The sequence below is a fragment of the Hevea brasiliensis genome, chromosome 14, assembly GCF_030052815.1.
Source record: "Hevea brasiliensis isolate MT/VB/25A 57/8 chromosome 14, ASM3005281v1, whole genome shotgun sequence".
Taxonomy (NCBI): Eukaryota; Viridiplantae; Streptophyta; class Magnoliopsida; order Malpighiales; family Euphorbiaceae; genus Hevea; species Hevea brasiliensis.
The window spans coordinates 24,535,821-24,555,462 of NC_079506.1; positions in this window are offsets into that span (position 1 = coordinate 24,535,821).

Consider the following 19,642-nt stretch of genomic DNA (forward strand, 5'->3'; position numbering starts at 1 on the left):
AACTTTTTGGACAGACTCTCTAGAAGGGAATATCATTCCTACTTTAAACTCCTTTGATGGATCCCAAATTGAACTACACGATGGTTTTGACCATGGATCAACCATTAGTAATGAAAAATCTATTTTAGAGTAAAGCGGAGGAGGGATAAGCGGCATTATTGGGTTTGTAACTTAAATGTTATAGTACAAAGGCAAATCTAATACCAAGTCATTATGATGATCAACATCCTCAATTATGTTCATGTCATCATTGTTAATCCATTCTTCTTCACAATCTTTTTTGTCCTTATCATCATTCGGACAATAATCACTATCAGTAGATTCTGAATTATTCACCAATCGGCTTGGACAAATATATGCACCTTCATTAGTCATCCCTATCACTTTCTCCTCAACAGTATTACTATCAATTTGAGACAATTGATAGTGTAAAATCATCTCATCACTTGTATTTATAAAAGATCCTGCGTCAGTGGAACCAACATTTGATGGTCCCACTTCATCAACATCGTATTCGGATGCATCCGGTCGAAAAATGTCAATATATAATTCAATTGATGAAATACCTCCAATTTCATCAATGAAATGAAACATGATATTTACATCATCATTGTTAGCCAATGAAATGAAACATAATATTTACATTATCATCATTAGCCAAACCCATGTAGTCCAATTTCATTTAACTATCTCCTACAATGGGTTGTCTAAATAAGATATTCAATATAAATTCATGTCCAACCATAAGACCAATTCTACAGACTATTTTTATACCTAAAGTACCAAAATCCATGCGTCTACCAATAGTAATGACAATTGATGAACCCCCACAATAGTTATAGCCTTCATCATCCATAACAATTTCTCTATCCCAATATAAAGTAGCAAAAGATGAAATTGATATTTTTTTTATTAAATAAGAAACTAAATTATTTAAATGAAGCATAAAAAAAATTATCATTAATAGTATTCAACAAGGTTGTAACAAAAAAAAGGAAGCCGAATAAAGATCTAATTCCGTTTAACATTTCAAATCGAAATTATCATAACTAGTTATAATCACTACAACTAACTGCATAAATAGTCAGGTTCACCACAAGTATTCAATTATATATATTTGAAAAAAAATAAATCGAACCGGATGAAGATGCAGTTCGATTTAACATTACAAATCGAAATTATCAAAACTGGTAAGAATCACTACAACTGGGAACATAAACGGTCCAATTCACAATAAGTATTCAATTTTATTTGTTTCCAAAAAAAAAAAATGAACTAGATGAAGATCCAATTCGATTTAATATTATAACTCGAAATTATCAGATCTAAGAATTGCTACAACTGGCAATATAAATGGTCTGGTTCACAACAAGTATTCAATTCTATTTTTTTTTTTAAATTAAACTGAATTGGATGAAGATTTGGTTCCTTTTAACATTACAACTTAGAATTATCAGAACCGGTATAAATCACAACAATTACCAGGATAAATAGTTGGGTTCAATACATGTTTTTTTTCTGTTTTTTTTTTAAGTATTATATTTTTTAACTATAATTATTATATTTTTATAACCTTTACATATTATATTTTTATCAATTAAACTATAATTGAAGGTTAATGTAAAATTATTTATTCAACTTATTAAACTATTATATTTTTTTATACAAAACTTAAAATTCAATTGATATACAACTTATTTTTGGCTATAATTTATATTTCTATTTTTTTAATTTTTGTTTGGAATATTATCTCAATAATATAAACTTATATTATATTTTTTCTACATTCTTTAGTATAATATATTATAAACTCAATTTTGGATGAATTCCTTTCTTTTTTATATAGCTTTTACAAATTTTTCTAAATTTAAACTTTTATTTTAGGTTAGTGAAATTTTTGTAATTGACTTATTAAACTATTTTTTTAATACAAAAATTACATTTTAATTAATATAAAATTTATTTTCTGCAATTTCTTATATTTCTAATTTTTCATTTTTTTGAATATTATCTTAATAATATAAATTTACATTACATTTTTTTATACATTCTTGAGTATAATATATTATAAACTCAATTTTCTATTAATTTTTTTCTTTTTTTCCATAGCTTTTACTAATTTTTATAAACTTAAACTATTATTTTAGGTTAAACTAAAATTTTCTATTCAACTTATCAAACTATTATATCTTGTTACACAAAAATTACATATTATTTAATATAAAATTTATTTACGTCCTTAATTTAGATTTCTAATTTTTTCATTTTTTTTGAATATTATCTTAATAATATAAATATATATATATATATATTTATAAATTCTTTAGCATAATATATTATAAACTTAATTTTCTATTAATTTTTTTTCTCTTTTCTATAGCTTTTACTAATTTTTATAAACTTAAACTATTATTTTAGGTTAAACTAAAATTTTCTATTCAACTTATTAAACTATTATATTTTGTTATACAAAAATTACATATTATTTAATATGAAATTTATTTTCGTCCATAATTTGATTTCTACGTTTTATATTGCATCTTTATTTGATGAAATGTTATGAATGTTATTTTATAGTAATTTGGAGCAGTGTTCGTGTGTTGGGGTGCGTATGGTGTGTGATACTGGATATGGACAGGATGAGTAGACGCTGCTGGAGCTTGACTCGCTAGGCCTCAATCCTTTTATGGATAAGTTGGGGTAGGCATGGCTCAAGATGATCTCACTAGCCCCTGCATTTGGTCTATTAAGAGAAAGTTCGGCTTGAGATATACTTGCTAGCAGAGGTTGGATTAAGAAAGCTATATAGGAGATCAGCCCCCATATATGTACTATTTGAATATTATATGGGTGTATGAGTGCTCCAAATTACCTTTTTGTTGTTTACGATGTAATTTGTATGAAAACTATAAAGGTATTGTATTCCACTCTTTAGGATGTATTAGCTTTAGCTATAGAAATTGTACTTAAAATAGATATTTTACTCTCTGAGTCAAACACTCACTCCTGTTCACTATTTTTCTAGGATACAGGAAAGTTTTTTCCTTGCGTTTAACCTGCTTTCATTCTTCGCAGGTCTACTTGCTATTGATTTTACGTTTTGTAGTGTTAAAAATAAATTCTATTCTTCCGCATATGTAGAAACATACCATTTAGTTTGGGATTGTAATATTTATTAATATTTGGGATTGTAACTTATTAAACTTTATGTATGTGAAATTGGATTATTGGATGCCTATAATGGATGAGGGCCCATTGATGTTATTTTGGGATTGTGAATGATTGACGGGTGAGCTGAGCTCCCCAAATATATTTTCATTGAGATTACAGGTTGGGTAAGTTAATAATTCTCCGTTAGATAGTCCATTTTATAGCCAAACTCTGTCCGGTTAATTTCTTGAAATTGGGCTCAAAACAAGCTTAATGATGGGCTAGAGTTTGGGTGGGCTTACTACAGGCTTCGGGGGCCTTATGCTGACTCAAGTCCTAGTGCCGGTCCGGAACATAGGTTAGGTCATGACATGCGTAAAGCAAAGACTGTTTTTGATCAACTTGTAGCCCTAGATTCTGTTCTCTGAAGAAGCATTGGTGAATGAAATTATGGAGGGTATTGGCACTGAATACCGCCCATTTATCAAGGCTATTAAAGCCTGAAATGAACCTATAATTTACGATGATTTATATTCATTACTACCCAGTAAAGAAACCCAGCTGAAAATGGAACCACTTTCTATTCGTAACTCTATTCCACCAATTGCTCACGTTGCCTCCAAACAGCACCGAAACTCTGGAAAAGACAATAGCAAGGGACAAGGGCAAAAATCAGCCCCACAATAGTCACGTGCAAATGTCTAACTCCAATACAGCTGTCATCATATGCCATAATTGTAGTGGACTGGGCCATATTGCTCGTCAACGTCCCTGATCCAAGCAACTACCTTCATTCTAATGATCACAAGCCTACAAATCACCTCCACCACAATACTGCTCATTTTTTCTCAACCTACAATGCCTCGGTACCAACTTGGAATTAGATACGGGTTGCTAATTATCACCACACGACAAATGATGGGAACATAACTGACAAAGTACCCAATCATGGCAGTGATGAAGTTGTTATAGGAAAAGATAATACTTTACCTATTTCCCATGTTGCTAATTCAACTACTTCTCTCAAAAATTTCTCTTTTATGCTTAATAATATTTTGTGCTTTCCCTCTATTAAACACAATTTACATACTGTTGATTCAATTACCAAATCTAACTATGTGTATGTTGAATTCTTTCCTTAATTTTTTGTGATCAAGGATATCCACACAAAATAGGACCTATACAAAGGCTAGAGTGAAGATCAATGGCAGATCTAGAAAAAAAAAATTTCAGCGTCAATATATAAGTAAATTATATTATATATTTAGTTCACTAATAAATAGTGCACTTAATGCTCATATTAAAGCAATTGAGTTTTAAATTTAGGAAGATAAGATCCATAACTTTTGTGAGTGAAGCTGTACTTATACTATAAGCACACAATAATTTACTCAATATACAGGGGTCAATTGATTTCCTATTACTAAAAATGCATTCTTCATTGAGAAAAGAGGGTTCAATACTTAAATTTATGAGGGGTCAATTTAAACAAGGTCAATTGGATAAAAAATGTTATACGTTTATGTCAATTCATATTTATATCTATAACTTTTAATTTTGTCTAAAATAGCTACACCTTCAAAATTTGCCACGATTACATCTAATCAAGTGAAATTGAATTTGAAAAGTTAATGGTAAACTACAATATAGTACCGAAAGTTTTATTTAAATAACATAAAAAAGTTTTGAATGTAATTGTAATTTAATATAAATGTTTGCCATTTTTTGTCCATTGATTAAACTTTATATTTAAAAATAAATTTTATTTTATATTTATTTTTAATTGAAACTTTATACTAAACTATATATTTTTATTAATTTCAATTTACATAATTATTTTTTTCATCAAAGCAGATAAATCTATGTATTCAAATATAAAATGTTAAAAAAATTCAAATATTTTTACAAAATAATTTTGAAAGAATGTATAATTAAAAATAATATATTATAAATGAATTATAGTATCCATTAAGTAAAATGTACATTTTATATATAGTTTACTCTAATTAATATGTGTATTTTATTTAATGCATGCGACATTTAATATAAATCGGGCTTTAACATAAATTTTTTCATTGATTTTTTACTAAATTTTTGCAAAACTCATTAATGAGATCGAAGTTTAATTGAAGAGAAATAAAAAAAAGAAAAAAACTCAATGCAAAAATATACATTATTCTACAATTTTATTCTTCTCTTCACAAAAAAGAAAAAAAAAATGAAAAAACAATTCTATGAAAATTTGTGAAGAACTCATATATTTTACTTTTTCATTTTCGTGAAATTTGTAATGTGAAGAGCTTATATAAATTATATGATTTATATGTGAAGCAAAATTATAAAGAACCAACACATAGATTCAAATACATAGATCTTAACCCATGTTCATACAACTCTAAGATCTCCATCATATTTGTATCACTAGTCTACCATATAATTACATGAATAACATGGACTATACAGATTAATTTACAATTTAGTTTTATACCTTATTATTGTAGAAAGATAAAATACTCCAAATTGTTGAGATTGAAAATATTTTTAAAAGAAGCCTAAGAACTAATTCCAAATAGTAACACTTTTATTACTATTCTAACCAACTACCTTTTTCTTAAGAAGATTAGCTATTTATAATTTAATATGACCACCTTAGGCCAATGGAATGGATATGTCTCAATATATGGATACAACTCTTCGTATAAATACAATTCTTGATAGTTACACAAGTTTATTACTTTCTTTTAATATATATTTCTATTTCACAAAATAGAAAACCATAGAGTTGGCCGACATGAGTGACCCAATCCATATTTCCAACATCTTCCACTCACACATCATGGGTCAACTTTCATTTTAATTATGCAATATTCATACTTTAAAAACAGACTATGTGACTAGCACATACTTCGAGAGCTCGTTTGCTATATACCTGTTAGGATAATATAGCATCTCAACTGATGGAGCTTAGAGTAGATGTAGTATGTAGCACCCTAGATCATTCATCACATTCAAATATCTTTCGACCTCATTTGCATATCTTGACTTCGTAATTATGTTTTTATCTCAAAGATACATAACTGGCTGGCCAATGAACAAAAATTAATGTGACAATTCTAATAATCTCTCTTTTCATGGTACTCTCAACCTTAATTTAACTTGCTTTTCTAGGAATTATGAGGGTACTAGATAAAGATTACTTAATGTCTCACACAATATCAAGTAGAGATCACACTTGTATTCCCATTAATGGACACAAATCACACATGTGGTATGAATCACATGCTATAGTATTTGCTCCTTTCCTATGGCGGTATGTCTTTATTAAATACCATACAAATGATAGTTTAAATTAGAAACCCCAATATCTAACTTTGAGTTCACTTGTAGCTTACAATGACCCTATTTTTTTTTAATCTCTTTTTCAAGGTGGCATTTCATGTTATAAACTTCGAGCTCTTCATATTATTATCACATAAATAATAATAAGCTTGTAACTATCTCATCCTCATCCACCACTAAAGCTGTGGAAGTGATTATATGTGTGAGAAGGCCAATCTTTTTATTTGCTTGACATACTTCTTAATTTCTAATATATGTTCCAAGCATATATACTCACATATGTACATGAATCTACAAAATAAGTTAGGCATATGAACACGTCTAGGAAAAATATAATATAAGTACATTAACAACATCTAAGCAAACCCAAATATTTAATATGCATATTGTAAACATCGTTTATGATAGGTTACCATATCAAGCATAGATGTGTACTTCATGTTCATCTCTTATCTTGCAACTACGTCTCTAATAAATATATTTAATATCAATAAGCTTTTAGATACCTTTGTATCCTCTTAACTATTTTCCAAAGTTTATGGAGTAACTATAAATGCTTTCCCTTTGATCTTAAAACAACGATGGAAACATTCATATGACTTTATCACCGTGATTGAGATTGATAAATTGGCTCATTAATGTTTATGTTACTCCCACTAAGACCATCAATATACGTTGGATTCTCTACAGGTTGTATTTTGATAGCAATTGAAACTTGTTTCATTGTCAATTGAATGCTCCCACTCAGAAAAGAATCAATTTGGATTTGTGTAGCGTAAGCAGTCTGGTCCATAATTTCATATAAAGATAGATCTTAACCTATCTCGCCCTATAAAAAAAAATTCATTCTCTAAGAATGTGAATCTCATGATTCAAATTCAGTTACCATGTCACTATCTTGTTCACTCATAAATACAAGTCCCTTTGGCTGTTCTGAGTATCTTATAAGGATACATTTCTTTCCTCTTGGACCAAATTTTCCATATTTATGGGAAGGATTGTGAATAAAACAACACACCTTTAAGGTTTTAATTACATTTGAGTTAGGTTTTCTATGAGTCCATAAGCATATAGAGTTGTAGTAACTAATTTAGATGAAACTTAGTTAAGGACAAATGCAGTGGTAAACAATTTATTGCCCTAATAGGTAATAGGAAAATTAAGAGTCTCTTACTCTTTCAGGACATATGAGATTTTCATATTGATATATAAATATAAACTAACATAAGACAATATGCAATAAATCCTAAATTCATATACATAAAATTCATATACAATAAATAATTATGTTAATACTTATTTCCCATTAAACTTGAAATTGAAAGTTTACTATGTTCTCAATCATCATCTAAAATTCTAATGTGCAACAAGTTTAATGTAATTAATTATGCAAGGAACTATAAATTTAAATTATGCAAATTTAATATTAAGCAACAATATATTCATATCTAATATTGAAATATTTAATAAGACACACATACACAGGTCTTATATGCATATTTATTTACATATAAATAACTTTCTAAAGATATCAACAAATATATGTATGATACCATAAGTGAAATAAAATAACAAAAATTTCATGTTCATATATATATATATATATATTCACATCAATATATAATTTTTTTTTTCAATATCTAATCCAATAATTAGAGATAAAAAAATTCTAAAACAAATTTAGAAGCTAAAATTAATTTTCAATGAAGTGAATTAAAACTAATTTTAATTGAATTCATCAAAATATTAATTTTAGTTTGCACCATGTAATTTTAGAAACTCCTTTTCTAAAATATAAATGAATTAAACACTTTTAATTCTATTTCCTAATCATAGGAACATTGATTCCAAAAGACAAATTAAAACTAATTTTAATTAATTTCATCAAATTGATTTATTTCCCCGCTGTTTGCCATTTTTAATTTTAGAAACATTTTTTGTAAAATTAAATATTGAATTAAACAATTTAATTCAATAATTTATTTTTCAATTGTCCTCAATTAATTTTAGAAAGAAACTAATTTCTAAAATTAATATTGCATTAAACAATTTAATCCAATAAGTTATTCCTCTAATTGCCTTTAATTAATTTTAGAAACTATTTTCAAAAATTAATATGGAATTAAACAATTTAATTCTAATGCCAAATAATTTACATGCCACCATTGATTAATTCGAGAAAGCAATTTTTCTAGAGTTAATTTTAATTTAAATCTCATTTTTAACTAGAATTAAAAATTACTTGAATTAACAATTTAATTCAAGTTGTAATTCAATTAGGATTTAAAATTACAATTCTAATTGAATTAAATAAATTAATTCATGTCCTAATTGAATTAGATTTAAATTCCAAATTTGTAATTTTTTAATTAAATAGTCAAAAGGGAAAGTCAAATGGCATTGATTGCGAATCATTTGAAATTGTATTTTTGTGATTTTCATTAACATCCATGGCAAAAAGAGAAGGTGGTAGAGTTATAAATTTTTTGAAAACAATGGCAACTATGTTAATGGCATAACTTGTCATTTCTTTTTAAAAACATGGGCAATAGGCTATGCCCTTTTATTCCTCTTCCTTTCATTGAAGAACCATGATTTACAAGACATCCATACAATGACGGCATGGATTCAGATGACGCCAACGCCTTCTGTTGGTAGTCACGGTGGCCATCGCTGGCTGTCGCAACGCAAGTGGCCTTCACACATCCTTGCTGCTCCTTCCTCAATGTTTCACACAATGTGACATATCTAAAAATGATTTCCAAATCACAAAGTCTAGCTATCCAAGACGTAGCGCCACCACCAGCTGAATGTCCAATGGCAGTCCAAGACCACCGGCCATCGGTGTGCGTTTGGAATAGCCACATTGCCAAAAAGCCCAATATGACAAGCCCAGCCGATAGAGCATAATAATGCCGACTATATACGTGCAGCATACAGCAGCTACAATCAACATAGATGGGTTTGAAACTGTAACACCCCAAACCTCCGAGCTCTGAATAATATCATTTTTTATCTATGGATAGTACTGTTCAAAGCCACCTTAGGGACCAAAAATAAAGTAAAATTAATTGAGATAAACACAATAAAAATTCAAGTGAACAAAAAAAAAATTTAAGGACTCATCGGGTATTAGGAAAAAGATGGATTATAACCCGATGAGGGGCATTTTGGTCAATTCACTTCAAGAATTGATTTTTGACTAAAATGTCAATTAAATTAAATGAAATTTAGGCATTGAATTATGAAGAAAATTTTTGAGGAAAAATTAAGTGTAAATGTAAAAAGAAAAGAAAAGAAATAAAAATTTAAGTTTAATTACCTTTATGATACAATTAAAATTATAATTTAAATAAACTAATTTTTGGGATAAATATATAAGAGACAAGACAAATTAACTAAAATTAAAAAAGTCATTTTTCCTTTTTCTTTCCCCATTGTTACTGCCACCCTCCCTCACACACACTCTCTCTCTCTTTTCTTCATTTCCACCATTTGCAACCTCTCTTAACCCTTGATTTCCCCACATTTCTTTCATGGGTTCTCCATCTAAATAGTAAAAAACACCAAAATGACCTTTGATTAAGGGATTGAAGCAAGAAGAATAAGAGATTTTGAAGGGAAATTGAAGATTAGAAGTTGGTCACTTGAGGTAAGTTTCTTTTCTTGCTCAATTAGTTATATAAACTTTGAATCAAGTTAGATTGTGATAAAGTGACAAGAGGTGTGATTTTTGCCCAACTTGGGGAAAACTAGAGTTTGATGTGTTTTAGCTAAATTGATGATGAATTCAAGTTTAATTGAAATAGTATACATGATTGGGGTTAGTGGAAGTAATTGAAGGAAATGAAAATTGAACTTTAGGGCTGAAATTCTGGACACTGCGTCCAGTGTGCTTGGCAACTCATAAGTTGAGCTACACAACTCCAATTGGTGTAAAACCAATTGGAAATGAAACTTAAGACATAGGGCTCGAATTTTCATGGAGATACCCTGCCTAGAAAATGACCATAAGTGGCTCTAAATGAGCCTTGAATCTGGATGTAAGAATTCTAGACATGACAGAGGGACCACGTGAATAGTAATAGGAAAATTGTCACAACTCACTCTAAGAAACTCTAAATGACCTAATTCTTGAACCGATGGAAACTTGAAACATATTAGAACATTTCATATGAAGAACTTAAGGCCAAATTATGAACTTAACCTAACCAAATTGCAGGATAAAGTTGGGTCAATAAATCTGCTAGAACTTGAACTAGTCTTGAAATTCTGAAAAATGGCCATCCGACCAGTTTTGGGAAATTTATCATAACTTGGTCTATAAAACTGCAAATACAATGATTCCAAAGCCAAAATTTTTATAACACATAGAACTACAACTTTTATGTTTTGACTAGAACCTAGATTTTAGAGCAACTTAGAGAAATTGTTAGGAAAATTTAGAATACCTAAGCTAGATTCCTGCAATTCAGCTAAATGGCCTTATGACCCTAGCATGGTTATCAGGTCATAACTTTCTCTACAAAAATCCAATTGGAGTGATTCAAAATGATTTGGAAATCTAAAACAGAGACTACAATATTGTTTTAGGGACCTAGGTAAATTATGAACATAAGAGGCTTGCATGTTAGATGTAAAATTGGACAGAATGCTGGAAACCTGAAATCTACAGGGTTGCCCACGTGAATAATAATTTTAATTGGACTATAACTTGAGCTAAAAAACTCCAAATGAGGTGATTCAAAAAGAAAAATAAAGCTAAAACCTAGAGGAACAATGTTCATGAAGAACACCTCACCAAATTATGATTGGAACTAGGTAAAAATTGAGTTTAAAAATTAGGTCATTATGCTGTCCACAATTCCAAAACTCACTAAAGTTACAAAGTTTACTTAGGGATGCATTAGACATTTATGTAATGAGTTCATGGCAATAGTTTGGATAAGTATTGAGACATTGTAACACCCCCATTTGCATAGCTTGGTAAATTTCACTGTTCTGGTGACCGGTGTCGGTCCGGACAATTAAGGGGATTAGAACCACACTTAAGATAACTAGATAAGCCATAAACACAAATAATTAGTAATGTTCAATTAGTTAAGTATAAATAAGAAAAACAGAACAAAAGAAGTTAAACGAGCCGAGAGTCACAGCGATGAGTGACCTCCTCGGGAACGACTGCGAAGTCGTTTTAAACTCAAATTTCGAACCGCAAAAAGTGACGCTGCGGTCCTTAAGACCCTAATGAACACAATGAAAAAGAGAAAATCATGAAAAAAAACTGTTAAGTCAGTCAAATAATTAGGTCAGGGAGCCGGAAGAAATATGGAATTATTTGCAAACCGGGATGAACCGGCGATGGGCAATTTGGTCAATTGACCCCAAGAGCTGACTCCTGACCTAACTGTCAAATAAAATCGGAGAAAAGAAAATTTCAGAATCGAGAATTAAATTAAAGAACTAATAGAAAAAAAAAAGAAAAAAGAAAAAAAAAAGAAGAAGAAGATAGAAAAGTCAAAGGTGATGACATCATGAATGATGTCAATAAGAAATTAATTAAGTTATTTATTAAATGGGATTTTGTGGTCTTCCATCAACTAAAATAAATTAAGAAAAGAAAAAAAATTAACAACAAAAAGTCATCTTCATCTTCTCAAAAACGTCACTTTCTTCTCTCCCTCACAAAACCACCATGAAAGCTCATTTTTGAGCTTGAAAAACTAAAATCCAACCATACAAAATTGTCCTACCATAACTAGACCTTGTTTGGGCAACTAAGAAAGAAGATTCAAGGAAAAGAAAGAAGAAAAATTTGAAGAAAATGAGGAAGAAAATTCTACTCAAGGTATAGTACTATAAACTTCAATTTTTTTTGTTTAATTAGTGTTAGTGTGGCATCAAGAGCTTGTAAATAAACTTGAAATGAAACAAACATGAGAGAAGGACTAAAATGAATTTTGGCCTGTTGAAGGGAGTATGAATTGCATGAATTTAATGGGTTTGAATGAGTTTAGAAACCTTCCTTAGTTAATTGATTATAGTTTAAAGTTTTGAATTTAGTTAATTGCACAATTTAAGTGAATTAGGGTTTTGAATGCTAGGGTTTGGAACCAAATTTTTGGAGAAATGCATAAATGATGACTTTGGTCTATTGTGAGATGAAAAATGGTCAATAATGACCAAAAGAGGTGTGTAGGAATTGTTGGAATGAAAACCAAATTCGTAGGTCCAATGGCAGCATGACCAAACCCACTTTGAAGGACCAAAACTCAAATTTTACAAGTCCAACTAATATGCCAAAAATTAGGGATGAAAATAGACATAAAAGAGCACAATTTTCATTAAGGAACCATGCCCAAAAACTGACCAAAACTGGGTGACCAAAGTGAAATGAGAGCAGGCTGCCACTGCACCAAACTGACTAAATGAACAGTAACTGTTCATTTGGTCATAACTCGAGCTAGGAAGGTCAAATTGACCTGAAATTTTACCAGAAATTAGATAAGGTATAGACCTAAAACTGTTATGAAGAACACCACCCCAAATTATGCCATTAACCCATTCAAATTATTGAGCAAAGTTGAGTTACCAAACCTGCAACTCTGCAGAATTTATATTGAGCAGTAATGTTTGAAGGGTTATAACTCTCTCTACAAAACTCCGATTTAGGCGATTCTTGAACCGATGGAAACCTAAGACATAGTAGAACATTTCATATGAAGAAGTTTAGACCAAATTATGAACTTAACTTAATCAAATTACTGACCAAAGTTGGATCAAAATCTGCCAGAACCCAAAATCTCAGCATGAACAGTGCACGTAAACAGTAATTTTATTTTGGCCATAACTTGAGCTACAAAACTCCGATTGAGGTGATCCAAAAATGAGAATACACTTAAGACAATAAGGAACATTTTCTATGAAGGAAGTTTTGTCAAATTCCAACAGTAGATTGACCAATGGAATAGTGCAACTTAGAACTCCAAAACAGAAAATTGGCAATTTTGCCAAAATGACCTAAGCTTTGAGAAAATGACCAAAACCAACAAGTTTAATGACCAAAATGTGGTATCTGGGTGAAATTGGAGTTCCCATACCTATTAAGTCTTAGAAAGTCAACTATTTGACTTGAATAGTGCAGTGAATAGTAACCCGAAACACAAAATTTAAAGAACGTCGAATTTAGCACGTTAGAGCTAGGTAATTGTGAAGCTAAATTTATTTTGGATCTGTGTTAAGTTCTAGTACTGAAACATTATAAAATTGTGTGTTTCAGTTGAAAAAAATATCGGGAAGGAACCCGAGGAACCGAGTCGAGGCTAAGGGACGACTCGTTTGAGGTTTGTGCACAACATCACTATGCTTTGAAATTTATTGATAAAGTGAATGAAATATGTATTTTACTTTTGCTTTGAATTGTTAAAAGTTTATTTGTGACATTATTTATGATGTTTTGATTTAAACTGTGAAAGTTATTATGTATATTTGAAAAAGCAATGTTTAGCAAATTGTTAAGATAAGTTTTGAAACTACAGTGTCATGACCATATATTTGAACGCCTCACTAGCATGACTAATGGGGGTAATCAGTTTCGAATTTTGATTCCTTCTCTGGAGAAGTGTTGAGGTGTGCCAGTAGGAGAGGATGTGAATGGATATCCATATATTTGAGCTAGCTAGCCTTGTGATGTGATTTCTCTTTAGCCTCTGGCTATTGAGATTCATGTGATTTCTCTTTAGCCTCTGGCTAGTGAGATTCTATGTGTTTCGAATGGCATGATCTAATTGTGGGTTTTATGAAATGTGTTTTGATACTTTGAAATGAACCTGGTTTGCATTAAAATCTCATAATTTATGTTTTGTGTTTAATGCTCATGTTTAGTCAAATTTTTGAATAAATATGATTTAAGTTTTGCATAAAGATTATTTTAGTATGTTGTGTACCACTGAGTCCTAGTACTCAGCGATAGCTTTTATTGCTGTCGCAGATACAGAGACTAGAGGAGCAGCAGACTGAGCTGCTGAGGATTGAGGATCGTTCTGCTTTGAAGCTATCGGGTATAGTTTATACCTTGATCGTAAATATTATTTTGATGTATGTAATGCACAGAAATGTATGGATATGTGAAGATGGGTTTTGAGCAGCTTGTACCAAATCTGTATAAAATTTGTAATAAATTTTAGTTTGGATTTTCTTAATGTAAATTTTTGTATGATGAATACATAAATTGTTTATCTTAAAAAAAAAAATATATATGAATGTATGAAATTGATTGACTATACATTGAGGACTATTGAATTTTGACTTGAGAAATTTATTGAAATGATTGTGAAATTGATTGAGTTTGATTGTGAAACCGAAGTAGTGGTTGAGAAAAACTTTTGAAAGTGCTTTTTACAGGTATTTGAAGAACGGTTTTCTCAAAATACAGAGGAAACTCTGTCAAAATTTTTATAGAATTTGCAGAAAACTAAAATGGACCAAAAATATTAACTAGTTTTAATTTTAACTAAATGTTTTAAATGCCTATTAGACAATGCTCACCACTTAACAAAAGTAAGAAAATTGATTTAAAATCCTTTGTAGGGTACTTAATGAGTTATCGGTAGGTGAAGTTCGGTAATTCATTAGGTATTCTACGGGATCATGTTATGCCTTACAGAGGGGTAAGGTGTGACATGTTTTAGTGGTATCAGAGCAAATTTTTTAAGTATGTTTTAACATATAAATTTGTGTCTTTCTTGTTAAGTACAACTGCTCAATGTCCATAATTGTTACATACAGTGCATTACATCATAAATATGAACTAATGGAGGGAAATCTCCTTGTGTTACTTGTTCAGGAGATAACCTACTCCAAGCTGTTATGGAAGAAGGGGACCGCTCAGTTGAGCAGTCTGTTGAAGCTGAGGCATAAGGGAAAGCCCCAGCTTTACCAAATGTTAGTGGGTCAGCAGCACCAGCCCCACTAATGCCGCAGTTTCCTGCACAATTCGCACAGCAGATGGCTGCGATGTTTCAACAAATGGCTGGGGGTATGCCTGTTCAAGCTCCACCCCAACCACCTGTGGCATAACCACTGCCTCCAGCCAGACAATATGATAAACTACTGAAGTATGGAGCTGCAGAATTTAAGGGTACAGTGGACCCTCTAGAGGCAGAGCAATGGCTTGAAAGAATGGACAGAGTGTTTAAGAAATTGCACTGCCAAGATGAGTTGAAGTTTGAGTATTCCGTGTCTCTACTGCAAGGGGATGCGTATGATTGGTGGAAGACCATCCCCACAAATTTTAGCAACCGATCTTGACACAGGATGACTTCATCAGAGAATTCAGACAAAAATACATCCCAGATGCGTATGTTGACCAGAAATTGCAAGAATTTTTGAGTTTGAAACAAGGCAACAGAACAGTGGCAGAGTATGAGAGGGAGTTCTCCCGCTTAAGTCATTATGCTGGAAGCCTCCTTACTACCAGCAAGGTAAGATGCAAGAGATTTGAGACGGGTTTGAAGCCCAGCATAAGGATGCAAGTTGTGGGATTTCGACACAGCAACTTCTCAGAGCTTATGTCTCAAGCACTTGAACTGGAGAGAATTGAATCAGAAGTAACCCCAAGGAAAGAAAAATCAGAAAAAGCTGAGAAATCAGAAAAAGACAAGGGGGAAAAATCAGTTGAACAAAGTTCTGGTGCTACCTCTGGAAAGAGAAAGAAGTTTAGTGGACCCAGCAGGGGTCGAGGTGGAAGATTCAGTAGGGGCCGATTCTCCGGACAGAGACCCCTAGGTCCGGGCCGATCAGCGAGGTTCATATTACGCCCGCCTATGAGACTTGTGGCAAGATTCATGAGGGGAGTGTTCTTGAGCCACCGAGCTCGCTTAATCATGAGGCAAGGGCCATATAGCTAAAGACTGTACTAGTGCTCCGAGATATAGTCCAGCTCCTACTACTGCCGAGGGATCTATTCAGAGTCCTGCTCTCAGAGGTTCACAGCCAGTTGGTAGAGGAAGAGGTAGAGGTAGAGGCACTGCTTCAGGCAGTCAAGGCACAATTGGTCAGTCAGGACAACGAAGTGCTTCAACCAGAATCTACACAATGAGACAGCGAGAAGAGGCTGAGACTTCTGATGTGGTAGCTGGTACATTCTCTATCTCTGATCAAGAAGTATTTGTGTTGTTTGATCCGGGTTCAACCCATTCATATGTTAATGCTAGCATAGTTAGTTCACTTGCTGTTCCATGTGTGCAAATGGATTTTGAAGTGCTAGTAACTAGCCCGTTAGGACAAGAGGTCCGAGTCAACAGAATTTATAGAGACTGTCCTTTGGTGATCCAAGGACATGTTTTCCTGTCAAACTTGATTGAAATGCCCTTCAGAGAGTATGATATCATCTTGGGCATGGATTGGTTAGCCAGGCATCATGCCATGATTGACTGTAGACTGAAGACAGTCACTTTTGGTCTCCCTTTATACGGTGATGTGGTAATACATGGGGAGAGGCATTTACTGCCATCAAACATCATTTCGGCTGCACTAGCAAGAAGGATGATCAGAAAGGGGTGTGAAGCATACTTGGCACATGTGATAGACACCCAAGTAGGGAGTCCAGCACTAAGGGACATCCCTACTGTATGTGATTTTCCGGATGTGTTTCCTGATGAATTGCCAGGATTACCTCCAGAAAGAGAGGTGCAGTTTGAGATTGATGTTATGCCTGGTGTGGACCCAATCTCCATAACGCCATATAGAATGGCACCTGCAGAATTAAAAGAGTTGAAAGTACAATTGCAAGAGTTGCTTGACAAGGGCTTTATCCGCCCTAGTGTGTCACCTTGGGGAGCGCCAGTGTTGTTTGTAAAGAAGAAGGATGGCACTCTCCGGTTATGCATTGATTATCGGCAGTTGAATAAGGTGACAATAAAGAATAGATATCCATTGCCCCGCATTGATGACTTGTTTGATCAGTTGAGGGGTGCAGCTGTATTCTCCAAAATTGACCTGAGATCAGGTTATTATCAGCTGAAAGTACAAAAGCAGAGTATTGCTAAAACTGCCTTCAGAACCCGCTATGGCCATTATGAGTTTTTGGTTATGCCATTCGGGTTAACTAATGCTCCGGCTGCTTTTATGGATCTGATGAACACTATCTTCAGACCATACCTCGACCAGTTTGTTGTGGTATTCATAGATGATATATTGGTCTATTCGAGGAATGCAGAAGAGCATGATAGACATCTGCGGATTGTACTACAGACTTTGAGAGAGAAACAGCTATATGCCAAATTGTCGAAGTGTGAATTTTGGCTGAAAGAAATATCTTTCTTGGGGCATGTAGTATCAGAAGAGGGCATCAAGGTAGATCCAAGTAAGATTGAAGCTGTCCTTAATTGGAGACCACCCAGAAATGTCACAGAAATTCGTAGTTTTCTGGGTTTAGCTGGATACTACCGTAGATTTGTGAAGGGATTCTCCATGTTGGCATCTCCATTGACCAAGCTGCTTAGAAAAGATGTAAAATTTCAGTGGACGGATAAATGCCAGCATAGTTTTGATGAATTGAAGAGATATTTGACTGAAGCTCCAGTCCTGACTTTACCTACTCCAGGTAAAGAATATACAGTATATAGTGATGCTTCTCACAATGGGTTAGGCTGTGTATTGATGCAAGATCGAAATGTCATTACCTATGCATCACACCAGCTAAAACCGCATGAGAGGAATTATCCGACACATGACTTGGAGCTTGCAGCTATTGTGTTTGCTCTTAAGATCTGGAGACAATATTTGTATGGGGAAAAGTGTTACATCTATACAGATCATAAGAGTTTGAAGTATTTGGGCACCCAGAAAGAGTTGAATTTGAGACAGAGGAGGATGGTTAGAGTTGATAAATGACTATGACTGTCTGATAGACTATCAGCCAGGGAAAGCTAATGTTGTGGCTGACGCCTTAAGTCGCAAGACTATGACAAGTCTACGAGTTACTCCTTTGTCTTTGGTACATGAGTTAAGATCATTACATGCCAGTTTAAAGATTAATGATGAGGGGCAGGCAGCAGTTGCATGGCATGTACAGCCAGTGTTGATTGATCAGATTAGAATGGCTGCTCAGAATGATTAGAAGTATCAGAAGCTGTTGGAAGAAGTCCGGCAGGGCAAGAAACTAGAATTCTCAATTAGAGATGATGGTCTACTGCTACACCAGGGCAGAATATGTGTTCCTAATGATGTTGAATTGAGGAAGATCATTTTGAAGGAAGCACATGAGTCTCCTTTTGCCATGCACCCTGGTGGCACAAAAATGTATAGAGGGCTAAAGGAGCATTACTGGTGGATGGGTATGAAGAGAGATGTGGTAGAGTTTGTGTCCAAATGCCTAACTTGTCAACAAGTAAAGGCAGAGCATCAAGTACCTACTGGGTTGTTACATCCACTACCAGTACCAGAGTGGAAGTGGGAGAGAATAACGATGGATTTTGTGATGGGACTTCCGAGAACACAGAAGAGTCATGATGCAGTTTGGGTCATTGTTGACAGACTGACCAAGTCTGCTCATTTTCTGCCAATCCGGATGGACTACAGTTTAGAAAGATTGGCCAAGTTATACATCGATGAGATTGTGAGACTGCATGGAGTGCCAGTATCCATCGTGTCAGACAGAGATCCTAGGTTCACTTCTAGATTCTGGGGTAATCTTCAGAGAGCCCTAGGAACTAGATTGAACTTTAGTACTGCATTCCACCCACAAATAGATGGCCAGTCTAAGAGGGTAATTCAGATCTTGGAGGACATGCTACGGGCTTGTGTGATTGAGTTTGAAGGCAGTTGGGATACACACTTGCCTCTGATTGAGTTTGCTTACAACAACAGCTACCAATCAAGCATTGGGATGCCTCCATATGAAGCTTTGTATGGAAGAAAATGTAGAACCCCGTTGTGTTGAGATGACGTGTGTGAAAGAAAGATGATTGGACCCGAAATCGTTCAGCAAACTGAAGAGAAAATCAGGGTGATTAGAGGTCGACTTAAAGCTGCATCAGACCGTCAGAAGTCCTACATTGATTTGAAAAGAAGGGATATTCAGTATGCAGTGGGTGAGAAAGTTTTCCTTAAGGTTTCTCCTTGGAAGAGAATTATGATATTCGGCAGAAAG